Source organism: Mus caroli, unplaced genomic scaffold (genome assembly GCF_978045245.1).
Source record: "Mus caroli unplaced genomic scaffold, Mus_caroli_1 scaffold_11, whole genome shotgun sequence".
NCBI classification, from domain to species: Eukaryota; Metazoa; Chordata; class Mammalia; order Rodentia; family Muridae; genus Mus; species Mus caroli.
In genome coordinates, this window is record NW_028227266.1 from 68005416 (window position 1) to 68028654 (window position 23239).

Genomic DNA, 23239 nt, shown 5'->3' on the forward strand with positions numbered 1-23239 from the left:
GTGGAAATTGGGTTGGGAGAGAAGGGCACATTCACAGGCTCTCACTTGGGCCGAGTTTTTCTCCTCCACATTTATATTTGTGAACTATCCACAGCACTTTCAGTTTTCAGAGAAGCCTTTTTTTTACATTGAGTGTGTGTGTGTGTATCTGTGTGTGTGTGTGTGTGTGTGTGTGTGTGTGTGTGTTTTGAACATACACATGCCAGTGTATATGTAGAAGCCAGATGACAATTTGTGGGCGTCAGTTTTCTCCTTCTACTATGTGGGTTCTAGGGATTAAACTCAGGCCATCAGCCTTAGAAACAAGCACCTTTACCTGCTGAGCCATCTAGCCAACCCTGAGAGTAGATTTTAACTGTGTATCTTCATCAAAAGATGAGGTGGTTTCTGAGACCAAACATGAGGGCTGAGGATATGGTTCAGTTGGTAAAGTGTTTGCCACTCAAAAATGAGGACCCAATTTGATCCCTCAGGATATACATTCGCTCACACACACACACACACACACACACACACACACACACACACGGGCGGGGGGGGGGGAGCGGGGATCATAAAAAGAAGAGAGATACCATCCCTTTCCACCCACCGTCAAATACTCCAAACACATTTGTAAAGAACAAGACATTTTTCTTCTGTCTGTGCTTTGGAAGTAGAATGACTTTAAGTTGGGGAGATGTGTGTGACAAAGAAACTCAGAAAATTGTCAGCAAAGCCAACAGCCTGTATCAGGGCAGAAGCATGCCCTGCAACGTGTGACTTACCCAGATCCACACAGAACTATCAACAGAGGCCATAATCGGAAACATCTTTTCTGGGCCAAAAGGGAAGAGGTGGGACATGGGCTGTTCTTCACTCAGAGAGCTGCCACCAAGGGCAGATTTCGGTTTGCCCAGCAGATGACAGTATTTCTGAGAAAGGGAGAGAAGAAAACCTGGCTGTGTGACGTGTTCATCCACCACTTTCCCTCTTTTCCCACCCAGGAGTCTGAGGTCCATTTCATTCTACTCTGCTGGCCCCTCGGCTTATCACAGCATCCTGCAGTCACTGCTGGCTCTTAAACCCTAACCTAGCACCAAACAGAATTTTAACCTAGCCTTGGATTCTTTTGAACAAGCCTGTGTTGGCAATTATAAAACCAAGTAGACGTTGGCAAGCGCTTTCAGAATAATTATAGGGTCCCTTCAGTAGTACAGTATAAATAATTGCGGGTTTAAAAGCGTTTTTTTTTTTGTGTGTGTGAACGGCAATTTATACTGAAATTTATATTTGCTCCTTGAAGCCAATCTATGTCAAGGGCGCCTTGCTCCCACCACACCTCCCCACTTTGAGATCTCAAGGGCTTTGGGGAACTTTGGATTCCATGACGCTCTTCACTTAGCCAGGCAACGAGGAGGTTGTACACCTCTAATAGGTTAGTGAACAAGAACAAGAATGGTGTGTATTATCAATGGCATGCACAAAGGATGAAACTGCCCAAGCTCTGGCACCTAGTGTGTTCCCAGCATACTGCTTCCAGAAAGGGTATTCGGGATCAGAGGCACACCAGGAAGAGCAGCGATGTTCCTGGCAAGTAGGACACGCGAAAGATTATCACCTCCTCGTTGGCTTACGATGGTGCAGACACAAGGCCCAGAGGACCAAGGCACAGGAAACTCAAGGATATGATGCAGCTCTAAAATAGCCACTGAGACTTATTAAAATGTATATGTTCCTCTCTGTGAAATTTTTAATTTTCTACTATAGCATATTAAGTATGGCTAGGGAGGCTGGGGAGGCAATTCAGTTGGTATAGTACTTGCTTAGCATGCACGAAGCCCTGAGTTCAGGCTCCAGCACCACATAAAACCAAGAATGGTGGTGCATGCCTGTAGTCTCAGCACTTGGGAGATGCAAGCAGGAGGAGTAGACGTTCAAGACTGAGCCAGCAAGATGGCTTAGCAAACAAAGGTGACTGCCACTAAACCTGATAAGCTGTGTTCAGTCCCAGGGTTCCACATGGTGGAAGGAAAGGATCGATTCCAAATTGGAATCTCTGGTTTCTACCACATGTAACACACACACAGAAATATGTTATTTTTTTTTAAACAAATTTTAAGTTCAGAGTTGTTCTCATCTCCCAAGTTAGATAGAGGCTGGCTTGGGGTATCTGAGACCCTGACTTTAAAAATACAATAACAAATGTATGTATTAAAAAGACTAGGCACAATCAAAATGGGGAAGACCTTGGTAATGGGGAAACATTTGCCAAGGGTCTCCTCTTTGCATACTGAAAAGAGGCCCTTCTTTTCCAAGCAGGTGACCCTCTGTGCCATCTTCTTGTGTTTCTGTTTGTCCTGTGTGGCTTCCCTTACCCAGTAGAACTCCCTTGAGTGTCTCACATGCTGAGTGTCTCTCAGCAGAGTAGCGAGTGTCCTAAAATAATGTGTACTTTTATTTCAATCACTATTCTTGGTTTCTGCATCCAAAAGTTCCTTTTAAGCCATATTTCTTTTTCCACGATTGTTCGGGTGCTGGCTTTGGTATTTAAATAAGCCTTTCAATGGGTCATTAGCCCTGTAATTAATTCCAGCTATTTTTAAATGGTGCCTGGGTTATTAAAGAGCTGTTGCATTCACAACAGCCTTGTCTTTCTTAGGAGATTCACTCCGCGTTGGATGGTTTCTCTTCGTGCCAAAAATGCTGTCATTTCTTCTCCTTTCAAATATATTCGTCACTGATAGGAACAGTCAGGTTCTTTGAATGAGGACAGAGAGCGCTGGATTCTGACTCTCGTGTATGGCAGGTTTCTGCTCTTCAACGACTTTATATCCTGGATCTGAATCTGTCTTCTCTATTATTTAACTTGCAGGGTTTTTGTTGTCTTTTTAAGTCAGTATTCGTAAATCATAGGGTTTAAGTAAGGACTGACTTCATGGAGTAGAAGTTTCTTGCTTTAAAAACAAACAAACAAACAAACAAAAAACAAAACAAAAAACTAGGTAACATCTTCAACTAGGAAAAAAAATAAGCCAGTACCTGTCCCCTGCCCTCTTACATTCAATGTCTGTTTCTAGAAAATTGATTAGAAAAGACTGGACTCAAAAGACAAAGACATCTCTGATAAATCTGCATTTGTAGTAGAAAGGGACATGTGGGCATCTGGAATGAAGTGAAAGAGAGGTGAAAGTCCAAAGGTATCCTCAGACCTGGAGGCTCGATCCCTATTTTAATGATGGTGGTCAACTGGCAGAGAGATGACAAGACACGGGAGAACCTGGCTCCAAGATGATCAGAGCAGTGGATTGTGGGGAGTCTAGAGAATGAAGGGAAATAAGGCTGTTTCAGTGAGGCCTGTGTTTGCAGCTCTTTAGTCAAAGCTTCCCCTCTACCTGGAAGGAGCTTGCAGAGGGGGGGGTGCCTTCACCAAGAGGAGCCTGTGTGTGCTACCTGGGGGGAGGGTTTTTTTTTTCCTCTATCTTCTGTGTTTACTGGCTTCCAGCTCAAAATAATCCTCATGCCAAAGTGGCATGCTCAGAGCTGGCCGATCACAGGCCCCTTCACCAGTTACCTGTAGGCTGAAATTAGAACCCAAGCCACATGACTTCAGGGCTATCCTCCCTCTCTCTCTCCCCTCCCCTCTCTCCCTCTCTCTCCCCATCTTCCTCTCCCTCTCTCTTTCCATATACTATATATATATATATATATATATATATATATATATATATGCAGATACATATACACACACACACATACACACACACATGCTCATCCCAGAGACTTACATATTCTGATATTAGAACCCTGGCAGACATACACACACACACACACACACACACTCATCCCAGAGACTTACATATTCTGATATTAGAACCCTGGCTCCACACCCTTGACAGACATGATAATCAATTGCAGCACAGTGCCTCTTAACCAGCACCTTCTGGAAATCCACCCAACTTGGAAAGATGAGCTGAAACCCACTTGCCGTCTTGACCTTTGAGTAATCCTGGGATTAAGCAGTAATTCCTAGTTCAGGAAAGCAGATGGAGATTAACGTTGATTATGGAGTCTAATCTGAGAGCAGACAAAAATACTGATAGCTCACATCGTGGAAGCGATGGTCGTTCCCACTGTACACCAGGCATTTGAGTCTTATAGCCCTGTCAAGTAACTTCTGTTAGCTCTATCACACCAGTTAAGGAGTAGGCATGGGAAAGGTTAAATAACACAAGTATGATCATAAGTCATAAATTTAGCCCGGAACCTAGGCTCCCCTCCCTTTCTAAGGGTACCCTTTTTAAACTCATGGTATACATGGGGCACCTGCCCAGACCCCAGATGTCAGAAGAATAGTTAGAACCTTCCTTATCATGCAAGCCCCACCTTATTCCCAACTTTCTAATCATTTTTTTTTAACTTATAAATTTTATAAAATTTTTATAAATATCTGGGTGTGGCCAGACGAGGGCTCTCAGTCCCCTGGAGCTGGCATCATAGCTAGTTGTGAGCTACAAGATGTGGGTGCGGGAAACTGAACTGCAACCCGCTGAAAGAGCAGCGAGCACTCTTGAACTACTGAGCCCATTTCTTCTCCCCAGTCTTTTAAGAAAGATTTATTTATTGTGTGTCTGTGTGAGTGCGTGCACATGCATGTGTAAATGTGCATGCCTGTGTGCGGGTGTGGAGGCCAGAGGTTGTAGCAAGTGCCTCACTCTGTCCCTCTCCATCTATGCCCTCGGGGCAGGGTCTGCTCCTGAATCTGGAGCTGGGCTGGAAGAGAGCAAGCCCCAAAGATCTTAGGTCTCCACCCCTCTGAGAGCCGGGCTACAGCTGTACATTAGGCACCTGGCTTGCTACATAGGTGATGGGACCTGAACTCTGGTCCTCACACTTGTGTAAGTACTCTTAGTTGCTGAACTATATTTCCAGCTCTCTTGTTAGGCTTTCTTCTGGTCCTATGAAACCCTTTTGCCTCTTTGGGCTGCTGGCTAAAATGAATAATGCTATCCAGAAGAGAGGCTTGCCTGGGAAGTTAGGGACACTTTTGATTCTTCCTGTCTGTGCAAGAAGGATCTGCCTGGCAGTACCCTTGGATGTCTATAGTGGCCTTTTCTTTCCCCTCTGGAGTCGGCACACTCATAAGTAGGGAGCAGTTGGTGGGATTCACTAACTCCTCCCTTGCTTTGGGCACTTCTATGTGTTAGGCACTGAGCAAAGCACTAATATGTACCATGAAGAAGAAAGACAGGTCTCCACACTGAACAACTGACAATCTAAGCCCCCAGTGACAGCTCACAGCCTTCCAGAGGTGATAAATGCCATCAAGAATGAATCCAGGTAGTCACAGAAGACATGTGGTGAGAGGGCCATGGATATCTCTGGGTTTTGAGTTTGTGTGCACCTGAGGACAGATATTAAAGGAGACTTTAAAGGACAGGCAGCACTTCTGAGTCTCTGGATGTGTCTGCAGTGTGCTGTAGAGAGGAACGAGATGGACGGGGGATAGATAGGATGCCCATTTCAGTGTGGGCTTCACTTTCTCTTTTCTAAGTATCTCTTCTCCCGGTAACTCCGCCCATTCCCCAGCTGTTCTAACTGATGTCCAAAGCTCATAGTCTCCCCCTAACTTCACCACTGTGAAGCACTGCTTATGAGCAGTCCTGTGTTTCTTGCCCTCCAAATTGAGGCCCTGTGGCTTCCAAGGTTCACGTAAACACCAGGCAAACCCAATCTCTGCCCCCCTCCTCCTGGGTGATCTGAGTCTATTCATCTGGGTTTTATGACATGAGGATGATGGGAGACAATTATGGCAGACGAGCAAGCAGATGTGTGTGGTGGTACCATGCCAGTGCCACTCCAGCTGGAGAATCTTGGGACATCTTTTTGCCTCTTTTAAGTTGCTTTCACTAAAGAGTCAAGAAAAGGGTGGTGGTGGTGGTGGTGGTGGTGGTGTGTGTGTGTGTGTGTGTGTGTGTGTGTGTTCAATTGTGCACACTCATGTAGTTGGTGAAGCCATAGGAGGGTAGTAGGTATTTTCCTCTATTGCTCCCTGACCTTTTACCCTTTCCTTTGCTCTCTGATTCTGGAGCTCACATTCTTTTTTCCAGCTGGTGGCCTAGCAAGCCCAGCCATCCTCCTGTCTCCATCCCCTTTGGTGCTGGGATTACAGGTGTCTTAATTAGGGTTTCTATTGCTGTAATGAAACATGACCACCAAAAAGCAAGTTGGTAGGGAAAGGTTTTATTTGGTTTACACTTCCACATCACTGGTAATCATCAAAGGAAGTCAGGACAGGAGCTAAACAAGGCAGGAACTAAAGTCAGGGGCTGATGCAGAAGCCATGGAGGGGTGCTGCTTACTGGTTTGTTCACCACAGCTTGCTCAGCCTGCTTTCTCTAACGTATATTAAGTTAACATAAAACTAGCCAGGGTGCCAGGCATGCATGAGCCCACAGTGAAACATTACATGGTTGCTGGGATCTGAGTTCTTCCATCACTGTAAGAAGGGGTATGAAGATACGCTGTATCTTGGAAAATTGAAAGGTGCTCTCTACTACATTTTTGATCGCTTGTTCTTCTACTGTTAAAACTCCCAAAATTACAGCAAATATTCACTATGTTTTGCCTGTTCCCTGATGGTTTTGTTATAGACAAGGAGTAGAAGAAGGAAAAATAGCATGCATGTTCTCTCTGTATGTGTTTGTCTCTATGTCTTTCTGTTTTCATCTCTCTCTCTCTCTCTCTCTCTCTCTCTCTCTCTGTGTGTGTGTGTGTGTGTGTGTGTGTGTGTGTGTGTGTGTGTGTGTGTGCTTATAATGAATTGCTCTGAGTCTCTGGAGAAGTGCTAGCACAGGACCCCGAGAGCCAGCAAGTGGAAAGTTGAGGTCTCAGCTGGGAGATGACTGTAGCTCCCATGGAGACAGTGTCTTCGCATGGCTGACATTAATGACAGCCCAATGCTATGCCCTCGTGAAGGGTTTTCATTTCAGAAGAACATCAAAACCACTGAGTCCTTTCAAGTCATCTTCTTTTACTGCGAAACCAGAAACCCTGCCGACGTCTGCTTGTCGTAATAACCTATGTCCCCGGCTGCAGGCTGTAGAAACTGGCTGTCATATAATTTTCTAATTTGTGTGTAGGTAGTTTCAGCAAACAAGTTGGTTTATTTCAAGGCATGACATCAGAAAGTGTCTTTTAATCAGTGGCACTGGGTAACAAAATCAGAATTTCCACCAAGTCGGCCCTCATTGAACAGTATTGTCAGGAGGGGGGAAAATATGACGCAGGGTCTCATTCTAAGTTTTGGGTGTTATTGGGAGACAGGGCTGATTGTATTTTAACAAATGTACCAGGAAGCATCCCTGCCCATGAACTTTGTCCCTTCAAACCAGTCAATCAGCTAGGACAGCCAAACATCTGTGCCAACAATGGCGGCATTGCCAAAACATTTGTGAGCAATCCTTTCTGGAGTTGCCTCCGCCTCCTGCAATGTCTCGGTCTTTTCTTCATAGTGGCTGTGCTCCTTCTGCAAAAGGACATGATGGTCTAGAACACCCAGTCATTAATGCCCTGAAAAAATTAACATCAACCACCAAAAAAGTCCCAGGCTCCTTTCCTTTCCAGGGGTGGGGAGGGAGGGCCAGAAAGGAGCCAGCAATGTCCTTCTCCTCTGGTCGGCACTCAGCATTTACAAAAGAAAGATTTCGAAGTGTTCTGTGATGTCAGCATGAGTGTATTAAAGACCAGTCCTCATTTTGGTGTGGAAGACCGTGCCAGTGATCTCTGTGGAAGAGAATAGGGAACCCTCATTTTCTTCTTCCAGAAAATCAAGGGAGTGAATGATGAAGGTGTTCATAGGTGGCTCGCCTGCCTGCTGTAACCTAGGGGCATCTATAGCCATGAGATTCTTGTTAGCCTTCCAGGTTCCCTGTTCTGCATCCTATACATGTTAGAGTGTGTCAGAATCATTGCTCTCCTAACACTGTCCAGCGGACTCAAGGAGACAAAGAGAGGAACTCCTGCCCAGAATGACCTGGAATGGTGACTCTCAGTGACAAACTTATCTCGGGAGGGTTCTCACTTCACCTGCCATTCCAAAAATCCCCAAGGTGAAACATTTGCTCACAGGGGAGCTTGGGACTGTCACTGTAGTCATGCTGAGCTGTTTCCAGGAGGAGCCAAGCTGCGTTACACAACCATGGGATCAGAGGAAGGATGTACCGGGTGGTGGGGGTTTGGAAAGCTCAGCCATAACTAATATGGAGGTTCTGTCGAACTGTCATGGCTCTACCCCTCCTTACGTGTAGGTATGCTTAGAGAGATTCAAATGGGCCATCTAAAGCTTCATGCCTTTGGTAGCCCATGCCTGAAATCCTAGCACTCGGAAGCAGAAGCTAGAAGATCAGGAGGTCGGGACCTCTCTTTGATTCATAGAGTTCAAGGTGAGCCAGAGGCACAACGAGACCTTGTCTTTAGAAACGGAGCAGTGGAGGTGGGGGCGGGGGGCAAGGCCAAGGGGAGGAATCCTTTTTTATGGTGTAAAGATGCCACTGAAGAGTATTCACAGGAACTATACTATTTTCCATCGCTCTGCCTTTTTTCTAGGGATATTTTTTGAGCTTGCTTGCAGAAAAGGAAAAATGGCCACATTTGGACTGGGACAAATGACAGTATGCCTGGAAAAGTTCTTCTTGGGGCTGCCACTTGTGAGCTCAAACCCTAAGGCCCACTGGCCATTTCGACACACGGTTAAAGAATTTGTGACTAATCTCCCCCAGTTTAGCAGCTGTTTCCTCGGTAGACACAACCCACATTAATTCAAATGACACTTGATACCGAATCCAATTCATCCACTAGTTAATAACTCCCTAGCTTGTGGACTTTGTTAAGCGAGCCCTGGAGTCCTTGCTCCACATTTTTGTCATTGTTACTATTTCAATTGAACGTGGGCTGTGGTGTCCTAACAGTGACAGAGATGGCAGCTACCTGTCAGGTTAGCAGATAGCTTAGGAGCTCTGGTGTGTGGTGATGTCAAGGGTCCCACAAACCCTTGACCCAGTTATTCAGGTTAGCCTAAGGCAAACTGCTCACCACCATCAAGAAGAAGAAAAAATGGTCTTCCCCATCTCAGCTGCTGCCTTTAGGTCCCTTTATAAGCTACTGAGATGGTCCATTGTAACAACCCCACATTTGAAGTCATTGCTGTGAGTCTCCCTCCTTCCACACCTTTAGAAGCATAGGGTGTTTGGCCCTGGGCCTTGGTTTGAGAGTCATTCTCAGAGAATATTTGTAACTGAGCTGGAGCTGGAGCCCCGTCGGCACAATGCCTGCCTGACATGCATGAAGAGCCAGGTGTGATCTCAGGCATAATGGCATATGTAACCACACCGTGCAGGAGGTGGAGTTAGATATCAGGGACCAAGAGTTCAAAGGCATCCTCTGCTATAGAGCAAGTTTGAAGCCAGCCTGGGCTACCTGAGACCCTGAGGAGGTAGGGGAGGTGCACTGATAAATTAATTAGCAGTGTGCAAATTTGAAAAAGCCAATGAGAAGGAAAGAGAAGAGCAAAAGCTTTGCTCTGAAAGGACCGCTCTGCCCAAAGGCTTAGCAGTCCTTACTTTTGTAGGCCCCGGTGGTCTTCTTTTCAGGGTGCAGTGATGTGCTCTTGGGAAGTGTCTGCAATAGACACAGATGGGTGTTTCTGATGAATTACCTACTTTGCTACCAGCTGTGCTAAGTTCCAGAGCAAAACTGTCAGTTGACTTTGTCAAACAGACATCTCTAAAAGCTGATCCCAGGAACGGAATGTTGGCTTTAATCCAAATGTGTGTATTTAGTTTGGAGGCTGGGGACGGTTTAAACTTTACCCTGTGACATCTTTTGAGTGACATTTTTTTTTCTTTTCTAAAATGTTTCCTTTATTGTTTGACAGTTACACATACACACAGAGTGATCATATTCACCCCATTGCTCTCTCTCATCCCATTCACACCCCTTCACATTTCATCTGTGTACCCTTTTCTCCTCCAAGCAAGTATCTCTCCGACTTTCACATCTGGGATGTTTTAAATGACTTTTCATTCAGAGTAGGTGATAGCCACACTTCCTGTGATTGGTGAGACTGCTGAAGGCATGACTGAAATTTATAGCTAACATACCAAAGGTTAGGTGTCAGAAAAAACTCCCATCCCACTAAGAATTTGAACTTGGACAGTATACACTTATTCAAATGACTCCTTCTCTGGGCATTAACCCTTCTTGAACTCCATTTCTTGGAATTGTTTGCGTTGATGGTATTGGATCTCTTTGAATAACAGCAAATAACCAGGGCACAGCACAGTGAGTAGTTGAATTGGTTTTCCTGGAAGTCGGGGCTGCCCATAGTCACCACACTGGGTGTTGGCCTCTCAGCATCTGAGGAAAGGCTCTGGTCTAGAGGTTCAGGCTATAGTGAAGCTACACTTGGACATTATTTCTATGGACTGGCTGGCCTTGTTCTTCCTAAGGTATTTGTGGGTGAATACACTGCAGCTTGAGACCCTAAGATTCTCTGTAGATGGCATTGGTGGGGGTGGGCTTATACCACTAATGTGGCCCACAGTGGGTGCTGTCTCTACTGATTTAAAGCCTGGGGCAGAGACAAAAATCTGAGCAAGTTCCTGGTATAGCACTTTCATTTGCAATTGTTTACTTCCGAAAGACACACAAATTCATTTTTTTTTCTTTTTCCATCAACACTGCCTTAGCCTTGCATTTGCCCCGTGTCTCCTACCATAGCAGGAGGTGGTATTAAAGGACTAACTGATAGCAGTAAGTATTTTGTAAATAAGGCAAGAGAAGGCTACGGAGATAGTTCCACCCTTAGAAGCTGGAGAACCTAAACTTGATTCCCAGAATTCACATTTTAAAAAGGCAGGCATGGTGACATTTTCCTTTTAATCCCAATGTAAGAGTGGCAGATAACAGGAGGATCCCTGTGGTTCACTGGCCAGCTAAGCCTAGCCTCCTTGTTAATTTCCAGGCCACAGAGAGACCCTGTCTCAAAACAAAACAAATAGACAAAAAAGTGGACTGACTGTCCCTGAGGAATAACAGTCAAGGTTGTCCTCTGCCCTGCACATAGAAGTGCACATATGCCGGGCATTGGTGGTGCACGCCTTTAATCCCAGCACTTGGGAGGCAGAGGCAGGCAGATTTCTGAGTTCGAGGCCAGCCTGGTCTACAGAGTTAGTTCCAGGACAGCCAGGGCTACACAGAGAAACCCTGTCAAAGAAAGAAAGAGAGAGAGAGAGAAAGAAAGAGAAAAAAGAAAAAGAAATGCACATATACATAAAAGGAGAAAATAGGCAAGACAAGAGGGCCTGGTTATATAGAAACAATGTTCTAGTTCTTTGCAAGACTTGAAGTGAACATCTCCAAGTATTCCCTTTCTAAGCCAAAACACAATGAACTTGGTCACATTCTTTCTACATACACTCTTCCACTGCCACTTTCCCTCATTGGTGATGCCTGCTAGTCTTTCACCACGGAAAGACATCCCTGTGGTTAGGGAGATAAGATGGCTCACTTTATAATCCAGCTGCTTGTCTAGTCCAAAGCTGTGGAGCTAAAGACCAAAGTAGAGGCCAAGCCCTGGGGGGAAGACGAGCACTCCCTAGCCCAAGTGTCTGCTCCGTGGTTCTCGGGTCACAGGGACCTGTGAGTGCCTCCTACCCTGCAGGTCAGTCTTTCTTCAACTTGACCACAATGTGCTGGTGTGTGGGGCCTCTCCCCACTTCCTCTTCTCTCAGCACTTCTCCAGGATGCCATCTCTGCTGTGGCCTCGCTCTAGAAAGAAGCATTGGTTTCTTTTGATGCTTTTTGTGCCTGTTGATGGTTATTTCTTGGGTTAGATCTATGCCATCCCAATAAAGCTGCTACATCCAGAAAGAAATGACCGCCTAGAGCACTTGCTGTGTGCAGGACCCTTTGCCTCTATATACCATGATAATGACATAGAAATTCTTTATACATGAGGGAACACATATGGACTTAATGAAGTGCTCAGGTTCACAGAGCTAGGAAGGAGTGGGACAGAGACTCAACCTCAGGCTGTAGATAGAGTTCATGAATTGAAAACTCAATACTTTACCTTCTTCTCCTCTAAAAATAATTTCCACGTTTATCACACATTTACACTCAGGGAAGCTGGAGTTTAATCTGGAGTGAAGTTAGTATTATAAGGTGAACTGTTTTAGTGGGTTCTTGGTGCCCAGTTCATGTCCCTGGCAGTGCTGCCCAGCATAGGGTAATGAGACTTACAGCTAGATGCATTTATGTGTAGGGGTGTGTGTGGCAGGGGTGCACCTGTGTTGTGTGTGTGGTAAATAGGCACAATATTGCATGTGGTAGATGCAGTGTGCATTTGTGTGTTGGGAAGGTATGAGTGTCTGTGTGTGTGTGTGTGTGTATGCACACATGTACAGGTGCATGCATATAGTGAAACAAGATGGCAGCAGCCTTTGGCTTTGAAAGATTTGCTGTTCAGAGCTTTGGCTATGATAGTACGCTGCACCCCCGGCAGCTGTTAGCAATCAGATGTGTTTCCATCCTGTGTGGAAAGTGCTGCAATGGGCAGTAAAGCATATTCTAACTCTCAACATCCTGAAGCACCAAAGTATGCAGATGGCACACTTTCACTGCAAATTACAAGTCACTTCTGAGTGACTATGTCACACTCACTCAAGATATCTTCAATGACAAATACCCACATGGCTTAATATTCGATAGGCAGGCACATGTGCAGGATGGCCAGGTGTCATCTGAAATGTTTGTCACAGGTAAGAGGAACACCTGATGTAGGGCAGTGTCCTTGGCCTTAACTTAATGTCTCCACCTGGCCATTGCGTTCCCGCCTCGCTCCTGTTCGGGACTTAAATAAAAACAGCTGAAGGCTGATGGAGGGGTTTGCTCAGTAGAATACTTGCCCTGGAGGAGCTGAGGTCAGTCCAGCCTCCCACCTAAGATTGCCAGGCGTAGTAGTAGCACTGCCCCTGTAACTCCAGCACTGGGGAAGCAGAGTCAGGAGGATCCCTGAGGCTTGTAGGCCAGCTAATCTAACCAAACAGGTGAGCTCCAGCCAGGTTCAGGGAAAAACACTGCCTCAGAGGAAGTGGGTGAGCCCGGGGGTGAGCTCACTCCTGCCCTCCCTCCCCACACACACACACACACACACGCAGATGTGTGCACAGGCACAAACCATACACACGGAGCTCCAAGTCATACAGTTCTTTTTACTAGGAAAAAAAAAAGTGACATTTATAAGATGTTATGGCATGTGACTTCATACTCAGCTGTCAGCACTTCCTAAAATGGAGCTGACAGCTCCTCCGCCTGGCCGAGAGCAGTCACTCTCTTGGGTCTCACCAGTACCAAACCCTGCCTCCAAACTCTGCTGTCTTTTCCTCTATTTCTCTTACCAGCCAAAGAAACAGCCAGCAGTTTCTGCCCCCCACCCCCACCCCGAAGATTGGTGAAAGAAGCGACGAGACTTGAACTTTTGGCCACTCTTGCTATTCATTTTCTCCTTGATGTGGGTTTTACAGTTAACAATGGAACTGTCTCTCTGTCCAAGTTTTCCAAGCGTGTATTCAGACATGGGATAGAGAGGGCTCTGTCGTTTTTCCTGATTATTCCCATGCCTGGCTATACTGGTTGCCTTAAAACAGCACGGTGAAGGGGAACTTTTTTTTTTTAATTTTTAATATTTTTTATTACGTATTTTCCTCAATTACATTTCCAATGCTATCCCAAAAGTCCCCCATACCCCCCCCCCACTTCCCTACCCACCCATTCCCATTCTTTTGGCCCTGGCATTCCCCTGTATTGGGGCATATAAAGTTTGCAAGTCCAATGGGCCTCTCTTTCCAGTGATGGCCGACTAGGCCATCTTTCGATACATATGCAGCTAGAGACAAGAGCTCCGGGGTACTGGTTAGTTCATCATGTTGTTCCCCCTATAGGGTTGCATATCCCTTTAACTCCTTGGGTACTTTCTCTAGCTTCTCCATTGGGAGCCCTATAATCCATCACTTCTGTGAGCATCCACTTCTGTGTTTGCTAGGCCTTGGCATAGTCTCACAAGAAACAGCTATATCTGGGTCCTTTCACCAAAATCTTGCTAGTGTATGCAATGGTGTCAGCGTTTGGAAGCTGATTATGAGATGGATCCCTGGATATGGCAGTCTCTAGATGGTCCATCCTTTCATCACAGCTCCAAATTTTGTCTGTGTAACACCTTCCATGGGTGTTTTGTTCCCAATTCTAAGAAGGGGCATAGTGTCCACACTTTGGTCTTCATTCTTCTTGAGTTTCATGCGTTTAGCAAATTGTATCTTGTATCTTGGGTATCCTAAGTTTTGGGCTAATATCCACTTATCAGTGAATACATATTGTGTGAGTTCCTTTGTGATTGTGTTACCTCACTCAAGATGATGCCCTCCAGGTCCATCCATTTGGCTAGGAATTTCATAAATTCATTCTTTTTAATAGCTGAGTAGTACTCCATTAAGAAACACCATTGAACGGTTGGCATCTTGGTGCACACCTTTAATCCCAGCACTGGGCAGGCAGAGGCAAGCAGATCAATATCAGTTTGAGACCAGCCTAGTCTACAATAGTGAGTTCAGGCCAGCCAAGGCTGCAAAGTGAGACCCTGTTGGCTCAAAATAAGGGAGGGAGGGAGGAAAGGAGAAAGGGAAAGAGGGAAGGGGGGAGAGAAGGAAAATCACTGTTGGGTTATAATCAAGGAAGACATCTCTGATGCATTTGAATTTGTCAGATCTAGTATTCAAATGTTATTGACTGTGTCCTAGAAGTTGGATTTCCTGGAGAACTGGTGAAATTTGTTATTCAAGAGTTTATGGTCTTATAGTCTTTTTATTGAGACAGGGTCTTACATAGCCCAGCTGGCTTTGAACTTGCTTGAGAATAACCTTGAACTGCTGATCCCCTGATCCCCCTGCCTCCACCTCCCAAGTGCTTACAAGGCTTACAAGAATGTCCCACCACACCCGCTTTATGTAACACTGGGGATGGAACCCAGAGCTTCATGCATTCTAGGCAAACATCCTGCTAACTAAGCTACATCCCCAGCCCATGATCTTACAAAGCTTAAAATCTGCACTTCTGCCACTAGCAAGCCAAAATTCTTGCTTGTGGGGTTAAAAACAAAAAAACAAAAAAACAAAAAACACAACAAAAACCAGACTCGTCTATCACACAAAGTTCCGTTCCCCTAGGAGTAATGGGAAGACAGTGCGGAGGTGGAGCACAGGTGGAGCACAGGCCTTCGATCATCCTCTCTTCATCCTCACCTGTTCACAATCTGTGGCCCTCAAAGCTTAGCTCTAGTGGTTCTGGGCTCCATGATCAGGAAAGTGTTGAATATTGCATTTCTGGTCTCCTGTGGCTCAATGTGGAGGGAGGGAATGCATTCACAAGGTTTAAAATTACATGTTTTCCCCCCATTTTTCGTCATGAATCCACAGTTTATTTGGTTGGAGCATATTTCCTTACTGACATCATCGGCTGGGCAAGGGGCAACCACTGCTCTTCCAAAACCACTCAGGGTCATGGAAAGAAACAACAGGCTTCTTCGCCGGGTACGCTTGTGAGACTTAACCTGAATTCTGGTGACTTTGACCCAGTTCCACACATCTTACTTCATCTGGTTTGGGCCAGAGGAGGCCATGGAATGTGGGCAACTGGAATTAGCAATAAATGGTTGACTTTTCAGGCAGGAGACTCTGGCCTTTTCTGGAGTTGCCTGAGGCAGACAGACTGAAGTATGTACTCAGGGCACGGTGGTGCTGAGTGCCAAGGACACCAGGGGCGACACTCAGAAAACATAGGGCAAATAGACTTAAAACAGCCCAGTTACTGTAAAAACCCATTTCTATGTCCACAGATTTGTTTCCCCCTCTGTTTACTTGTGGAGTTGAATCATCTGGTATGTTCTTTTCATAGAGTTATATATGGCCATCCCTTACGACGCTTCCAACTGGAATACCACGATTATAAAATGGATCTAGCTTGTTCTCTATACAGACGGGTAGGAAGAAGGGGGAGCTGTAAAATGGAGGGTTTCTTCTTGAGCTTGGGTGTGAGGACTAGGCTGTAATTGGACTAGGTAAGACTGTGGCCTGAAAGGCACGAGAGTCGTTCTGATGGTTCTGGTTGAGCACAAGCTAGATGGGATTTCCAGATTGGGTTTAGTCATTCCAAACACTCTTCTCGCTGTTGTGAAGAAACAGATTCTGAATGACGACAGCAAGCAGCTGACCCTCTGCCCTCGGCTGGAAGGGAAAAAAAAAAAAGACTTAACCTAAATGTGGTGTGAGTGTTCTTGCTGACGGTGGTAAGGAGAGCCCGGTGTGTAGAGGAAAGGTGATCTCAAAAAAGATTAGAAGCAACTTTTTCAGACAGATGACATTTTGCATCTAGTAGCATATAAGGTCCACCTATGTCGAAAGAAGCTATCTGGAATCTCCCTTGAGCATAGTCTAACCAACAAATAAAATGGATTCTTTTTTTCTGATGATATGAAATAATTTGTAACCCACACCAAAAGATTCGGCAGGAGTTTTCTAAATGTTTCTCATCCTGGAGACTTAGAAAAAAAATTTATGAACTATATTCTGTGGAGAGAGAGAGAGAGAGAGATTTGATTCTAGAATCTTCTAGTTCATTTTCAAATCTTGGAAGAAGCTTATTCTGACTGGAGTTTTGGCAAATTATCTAAGTCTCTAGTTTCAATTAAGACCACAGGTCCATGTCCACAGACGCGCTCTATGGTTGAGAGGGATAAGATCTGAGGAAACAAGAAGAGAAAAGAGTTTGTATTTGCCATCTTAGTGGCCCCCTCTGGGGGCGGGGGTTACTCAGCGTCTGGCCCAGTTTATGAGCAGAATGACGTCTTCGGAAGCATCGTCGTCTTGCTGGTCAAGTCATGTTGCTCGAGGTTTAGTTGGTTACTAGGGAGTTACCAAAAGAGGTAAAGGAGTTGGTTACTTTAAATTTAGACATTCTGGGTCTGGCTGTGTAGGTGGAGAATGCAAGAGAAACTTGGACCTAAAAGTCAAAGCCTTCCAGTTCTCTCCTCCATGGCAAATGTGATTCCCTCCTCGTTGGATAGAGTATTCCTTTCCAGGGGTGGGCAGGCTCATCTGGCTTTGGCTTTAGCAAAGACACAAATGCATCAGGGAATGTGAGTCAGGTTTTCTAAGGAAAGCTCAATCTGATTGGGGTGGGGCCATTACAAGGGATTAATGTTCTGTCCCCATTGTCAGAACTACCTCTATCTTCCTTATTCTCCAGAGACTTCCTGTATACTCAGCTATATACTTTCTGTGCATTCATCCTGGGATGTGCCGGCCTACGGATTTAACTCTTCTCCATCTAAACTATATGCAGAGTAGCCCAAGTTCCAAGTGTCCAGTTGTGCTCAGTTGTAATTAACGTTTGCAGTCTTTGTCATTTGAGGTAGAGATGTTCCCATATGTATCTGTATGTCTGTGTGTGTCTGCTTAGTGGGCACTTACAATTATAATTGTCTTGAAAAAATTATTTTAAAAAGCTGCTAAGCTTTAGAAGAAACTTCAACCAATGTGAAGTTTTTAAGAAGTGACTTCATGGACCAAGGACATCCCAGAGTGCTTGCCTGACACGCACCACCAGGCCCTGGGTTTGCTCCCCAGCAACACACACACACACACACACACACAACACACACCTCTCTATTAGGTAAATGTAGGTCTTCAAGGGCACAGAGTAGCACAGGTCTTTGTTTCTTTTGACTGGGGGTGGGAGGGCATCATTTGAGTCAATTAAAAAACCTGAACCTTGGGATGTCTGAGGATCACATGAACACGGACTGTGCTTACATCAGTAAACACATGATGTGTGGACATCATGGCATCAGTGGTGGTCCCAAGTGTATGATCTAGCCTTGATTCAGTAGTGTGGCTCAAAGACTTTCCTGTGACGTTTCCATCTTAAGGGCCTTCTTCTTTCAGATTGAGACTACATAGCAATGCCCAAACCCATCAGTCCTCAAGAATGAAGGACTTAAAACTTACATGTGTCTAGCTCACAGTACAAATTAGAGCACCATGTACTATTCTTTGTGGTGGACCGGTTGTGGGCAGTGAGGGCTTGGCGTCCTGGTTCTTGCCAACGATATGCCAAGCTTCCTAAAGCTTCCTGTTTATATAGGATTTTTTTTTTCATCTTCAAAAAGGGTTAAAGGCATTCATTTACCACGACTGCCTGGGAGGTAAGACGGATTCCCATTTTATAGGTGGAGGAAGTAGAGGTCTCAGTGCCTTACCTGAGGCCACCTGGGGAGCTGGGTGTCAGAGGACAGGTTGACAGGGCTGGCACCACCTCTTCTTGGCTGGGGTGGCTCTCCAGCTCTTTCTCCATGTGTTGTTTGTTCCTGAGGGCTGCAGACCACTAGTAACAAAGCCATGGCATCTATAATAAACCAAGATAGGAAAGAGATACTACGTGTGTGTGTGTGTGTGTGTGTGTGCGCGCGTGCGTGCCTGCCTACACATTAAGCTCCAGGCTATGTAAACATGAGCTCATGTGATCCTCCCAATGCTTCCCTTCCCCGTCTGTAGAATGGGAGAGCTAACAGTTGCCTCCTTCAGGGATGCTGTGCACACGGAAGTCAAAACAAGCTAACAAGGTCCAAAACTTTGAAAACCCGCACAGAGCTCTGGAACTCTGGGCTGTCGTTAGTGCTGCCGGAAAATGGCGGTGAGGCTGCTTATGGAAAAGGGGGTGTTGAGGGGTAGGACTTTCCTAATTAGGGGTCTAATTGTTTTGGTGATGTGTGGCAATGATTTCAGTACTGTCATGAAAGAATCCAAAATCAAGGGAAGAAAAGACTGCCTTCTGGGGGAAAGCTAGCATTCTGAGTGGTATATATTTAGTAGACACAATGGCAAAACAAGTTGATTATGAGTTTTCGGAGTGTGCAGCTGGACCATGGCACATGGTGAGAAGGGGGCAGGGAACAGAACCACACTGTATTCCACGTCACAGGTCTAGGGTGTCAGGCTGCTCTCCTCCCACCTCAGAGAGAAAAGGAGAGGGCTCAGTGAACCTCAAGGGTGGGTCAGTCCTCCCAGGGAGGGAGGGACAAAATGGTCACCACTGGGTTCCTGACCCTTCTCTTCAGTACACTTATGCCACACACTTGTGTGGGTCATAGCAATGTGGATGAGGGCAACACCCCTGAAGGGATGGTTTGAACAGCAAAATAACCTCAACTAAGCAGACCAATCAGAATAGAGGCCACCTCAGCAGACCAATCAGAATAGAGGCCACCTCAGCAGACCAATCAGAAGAGGCCACCTCAGCAGGACTCACAGGTCCAGCTGAAGCCTGGACCTCTCCTTTCTCAGCTGGACTCCCCTAGACAGGGTGCAATCTGCACAACCAGCTTTGGAGGCTCTGAAACCAGAACGGCCAAGACTGCAGAAGCCTGGAGTTTCCAAAGACATTTCAAGCAACTCAGAGGCTGTAGGCCAGCCAGCCTTGACACACAGGCCAAGCTGCGTGCACCACCAGGGGGGTGGCCACAGGAGCCTCTAATACCCCAGCGGTTTTAAACTGGGGATAGAATAAAACAACTAATCCACAAAGGGACTCAGCCATTTGACTGAAAATCAAATCAAATGCCTTAGGGTTTTTCTTTTTAATCTTTATTGGTTTTTCTGCTTACAAAAGTAATACACGCTGGTTGTAAAAAAAAAAATTTCAAATATTAGAGAAATATGTAACAGGGCAAAGAAAATGCCCTCCGCGTGCTCAGCCTTCCAGGAAGGAAACAAAAAACAAAAAACAAAAAAAGACACCTCAACAGATTTGTGCAAATGAGAGATTCTTTTTCAAACAGATCTTTGCTGGTTTTTTTTTTTTCCACCAATACAAGCAAAATTGATAGACATCCATATGGGTGACAGATATTCTACCGTAATTGCAGCCAAGGTTTGGCCCCTAGCCATTTTCTTGGCAAGCCAGAAGTCACCCCAAAGACATATAGTCCAATTTGAGATAGTGCAGGTGCTGAGGAGAAAGCTCACTTGGTAAAGCGCTTGTCTCTCAAGCATGAGAACCTGAGTTCAGTCACTAGTGCCTCTGTTAAAAAACAAAAACAAACAAACAAACAAACAAACAAACAAAAAACCTAGGTGAGTGGGGAAATGGAGACAGAGGAATCCAGGTCTAACAATATTGGCAAGTTCCAGGTTCAGTGAAAACCCCCCATCTTAAAACCAATACAGTTGAGAGCCATGGAGGGAGGCTCCGCCCTCAACGTTTGGCCTCCCGTGCACATGCGTTCATGGGTACTCACACAAACACAAGGAGAGCAATGAGGAGTGATGGGTATGAACAGAGTCCATATATGCTGGGTTCATTTTTCTCTAGGAACCAATAGAAAAACTTCCTCCATCCCACGACTGCTTGTGACATGCATACACTGTTGCTGCAGCCAAGTGCTGCGGTGGAGGCCAGCAGGAACCGCCTTTCAACATCCCTAGAAAAATAAGCAGCTTTTCTCTATCCCTGCTTCGCAGAGAGCTTAGACTCTGGAGGGAAGAATTTCATTCCACTATAAGGCCGGACTCCGGATCAACAACAACAGTAAAAATAGCTAGTAGTTATCAAATGTGAAGTCTGAAAAAAAAAAGTGGGGTATGCATGCATCAAACGACCACCACGTGGAAACAGCTCAGAAGGGCCACCGTTTGTACCCTGTATCTTCCACTAGGAAGCTGGGATCAGAGGGGTTAACTAATGTGCCTAGGCTTAAGAACGGTAACTTGAGGTGAGTCACTGGATGGTCAAGCATTCTACCTGGAATTCTGCAAAACAGAGAGGGTAGCCTAAGCTGCGAGTGGTGACCTTCAGCTATATGCAAGGCTGGTAATTCCCAGGACAGGCTACTAGCATGAGTTTCTTTAACATGCAGGCTTCTCCCAGTTGCTGAGGGCGTGTCTCTTGATCCTCCATGAATGATTATGGACCAAGGGCAAGCTCATGGATATTTATTGTTCAGATGGTTTGGCTTGGCAGGACGGTATGATGAGAAATTGTTTCTATATTTTGTGTGCATATAGGCACACATACGGTGGTCAGAGGACAACTTGTAGGAGTCATGTCTCTTTTACCGTGTGGATCCTAGGAGCTGAACTCGAGGCATCAGATTTGGTGTCAAAGGCCTTATTCCTCTGAGCCACTTTGCAGGCCCCAGAGCTACATTTGCTCTTAAACAATCTTCTCACCCATAGGAGGAACCAATGCCTGCCTCTCCCATAGATCAGAAATAAAAAGCAAGGATCAAGGATCACATGGATTAACTGGCACACTGGCATTCCCAGGCTGTCACTTGTTAGCTCCAGAAATCTGCCTCTGCCAGTGTGGAGATCCTGCCTGAATTACTTAGAGTGCACAGAGCAAATTATTTAGACAGTAGGATTGGGGGTGGGGGTGGGGTGGGGGTGTGGGCAGATAAATGTTCATAGCAAGATTGTTCCCTGCAAGGCTAGTCTGGAATCATACAGCCACATCTGGTTTCCAGTGATCTACTGCTCAATGATATTGGCTGGGAGGAATCCACATGTGCTGTAGATGAATCTGTGTCCATGTGATTGTCAACCATGGTGGTACCTGACAGAGAACATCCTTTGGAATGCTGGCTGAGTTCACGTGTGTAGTAGATACAGGGCCTAAGACACACAGCATTTGTGCTGAAAGAGTCGTGGTTGAGAATGGAAAGGCTGGACGGATTTGGGGGAGGGGGTGTGAAGGGATTTTTATCATTCTTGTTGAAATGGCCATGCTATGAAGTATCTGGGAGGAAAAGACTCTCATTTTCCCCTCTGTGATTCATGTGAGTCTGTCTGTTGAATGGCAGTCGGGCCGGGGAGGGCTTCTGCATGCTGGGGGTATTGAAGAGAGAGGTGAGTAAGTACCCTGCTCCCGGTCGTGAATGTTTGCTGTGAGAATGTCAACCCGTGTCATCAGATGACATTCAGAGGGCTTGCGGGAGGAGCAGGTGCATTTTCTTCATCTCCCAAAGGGCACTCACAGCTGAAATTATCTCCTGAGATAAGACAGCCTTGCAGGGGGGCAGCTAGCAGAGCACATTAATCCGCCACACAGAAGAGCTGAGCCTTGTTCTACAGAGACCCTTCGGTCCCCGCCTGTGAGGGGCCTGGAGAAGCTTGTTCTCACTAATTCTGATTCTTTAGCCTGCACTGCCCACTGAGGCTAAGCACAGCCTTTCCTATGACTCTAGCAAAGATATTGAGAGGAGCACTTAATATGAGGCCTTATGCTATGTGACCCAAGGAAGTCAAGCAAGCAAGGCTGGAAATAGGGTTTTTTTTATTAATACAACTCTAAGCATTCTAAGTTGCAGTAGCACCGTTAGGAGGCGGTAGGCCTCCAGATGATATCAAAGAATTTGAGTGAGATTCTGGACTGTCTCTAACTCTGGGCAGGGGAGATGCCTCAGTGGTTAAGAGTGCTTGCTGCAGGCCAGGCATGGTGGCGCACACCTTTAATCCCAGCACTTGGGAGGCAGAGACAGGCGGATTTCTGAGTTCAAGGCCAGCCTGGTCTACAGAGTTAGTTCCAGGACAGCCACGGCTACACAGAGAAACCCTGTCTCGAAAAACCAAAAAAACCAACAACAACAAAAAAAGAGTGCTTGCTGCTCTTCTAAAAGGACCTGAGTTGGGTTCCTGCCCCCTGTGGTGGACAAACTCCAGTGACAGGGAACAGGATGCCCTCCTCTGGTCTCTGGAGGCATCACTGTCACATGCATATACCCACACACATCCACAACCAAATCTTGGATGAACAAACATGGGATACAGTGCTGAAAAAAAATTACACAGGAAAGGACCATCCTTCTAGAATAGCTGGCAGTCAGCACAACACTTATGCTCATCTTCTTGGGAGTTAGCAGGTTTGCTTGGTTTATAGTAAACTCAGTAGTTTTGAATATTTGGATATGTTATTACATCATTGCATCAAGTACCAAAGTCAGTGGTTGCAGAAAATACATATCCCTGGATATAGTGTTTCATCAGAAGACAGTAGGCTGTGTGTTTGTGCATATGTGCACGTGCGTGTGTATGTGTGTGTGTATTGTATACATTGCACAACAGAGTCCCTTGCTTTGTGAGACCATTGCTTTGTG

General features: G+C 45.7%; 1 protein-coding gene across 8 annotated transcripts in view; it reads left to right on the plus strand.

Moving 5' to 3' along the window:
• Positions 1-23239, plus strand: part of Rora (RAR related orphan receptor A) — a 734084-nt gene that overhangs the window by 669601 nt on the left and 41244 nt on the right. The window contains exon 1 of one of the 8 annotated variants that reach the window (XM_085844761.1): positions 8329-8420. The exons of the other annotated variants lie outside the window; for them this stretch is intronic. The gene's annotated coding sequence lies outside the window, so the exon portion shown is untranslated. Of the gene's footprint in view, positions 1-8328; positions 8421-23239 lie in introns of those variants that run through there. 8 annotated transcript variants of the gene reach the window in all.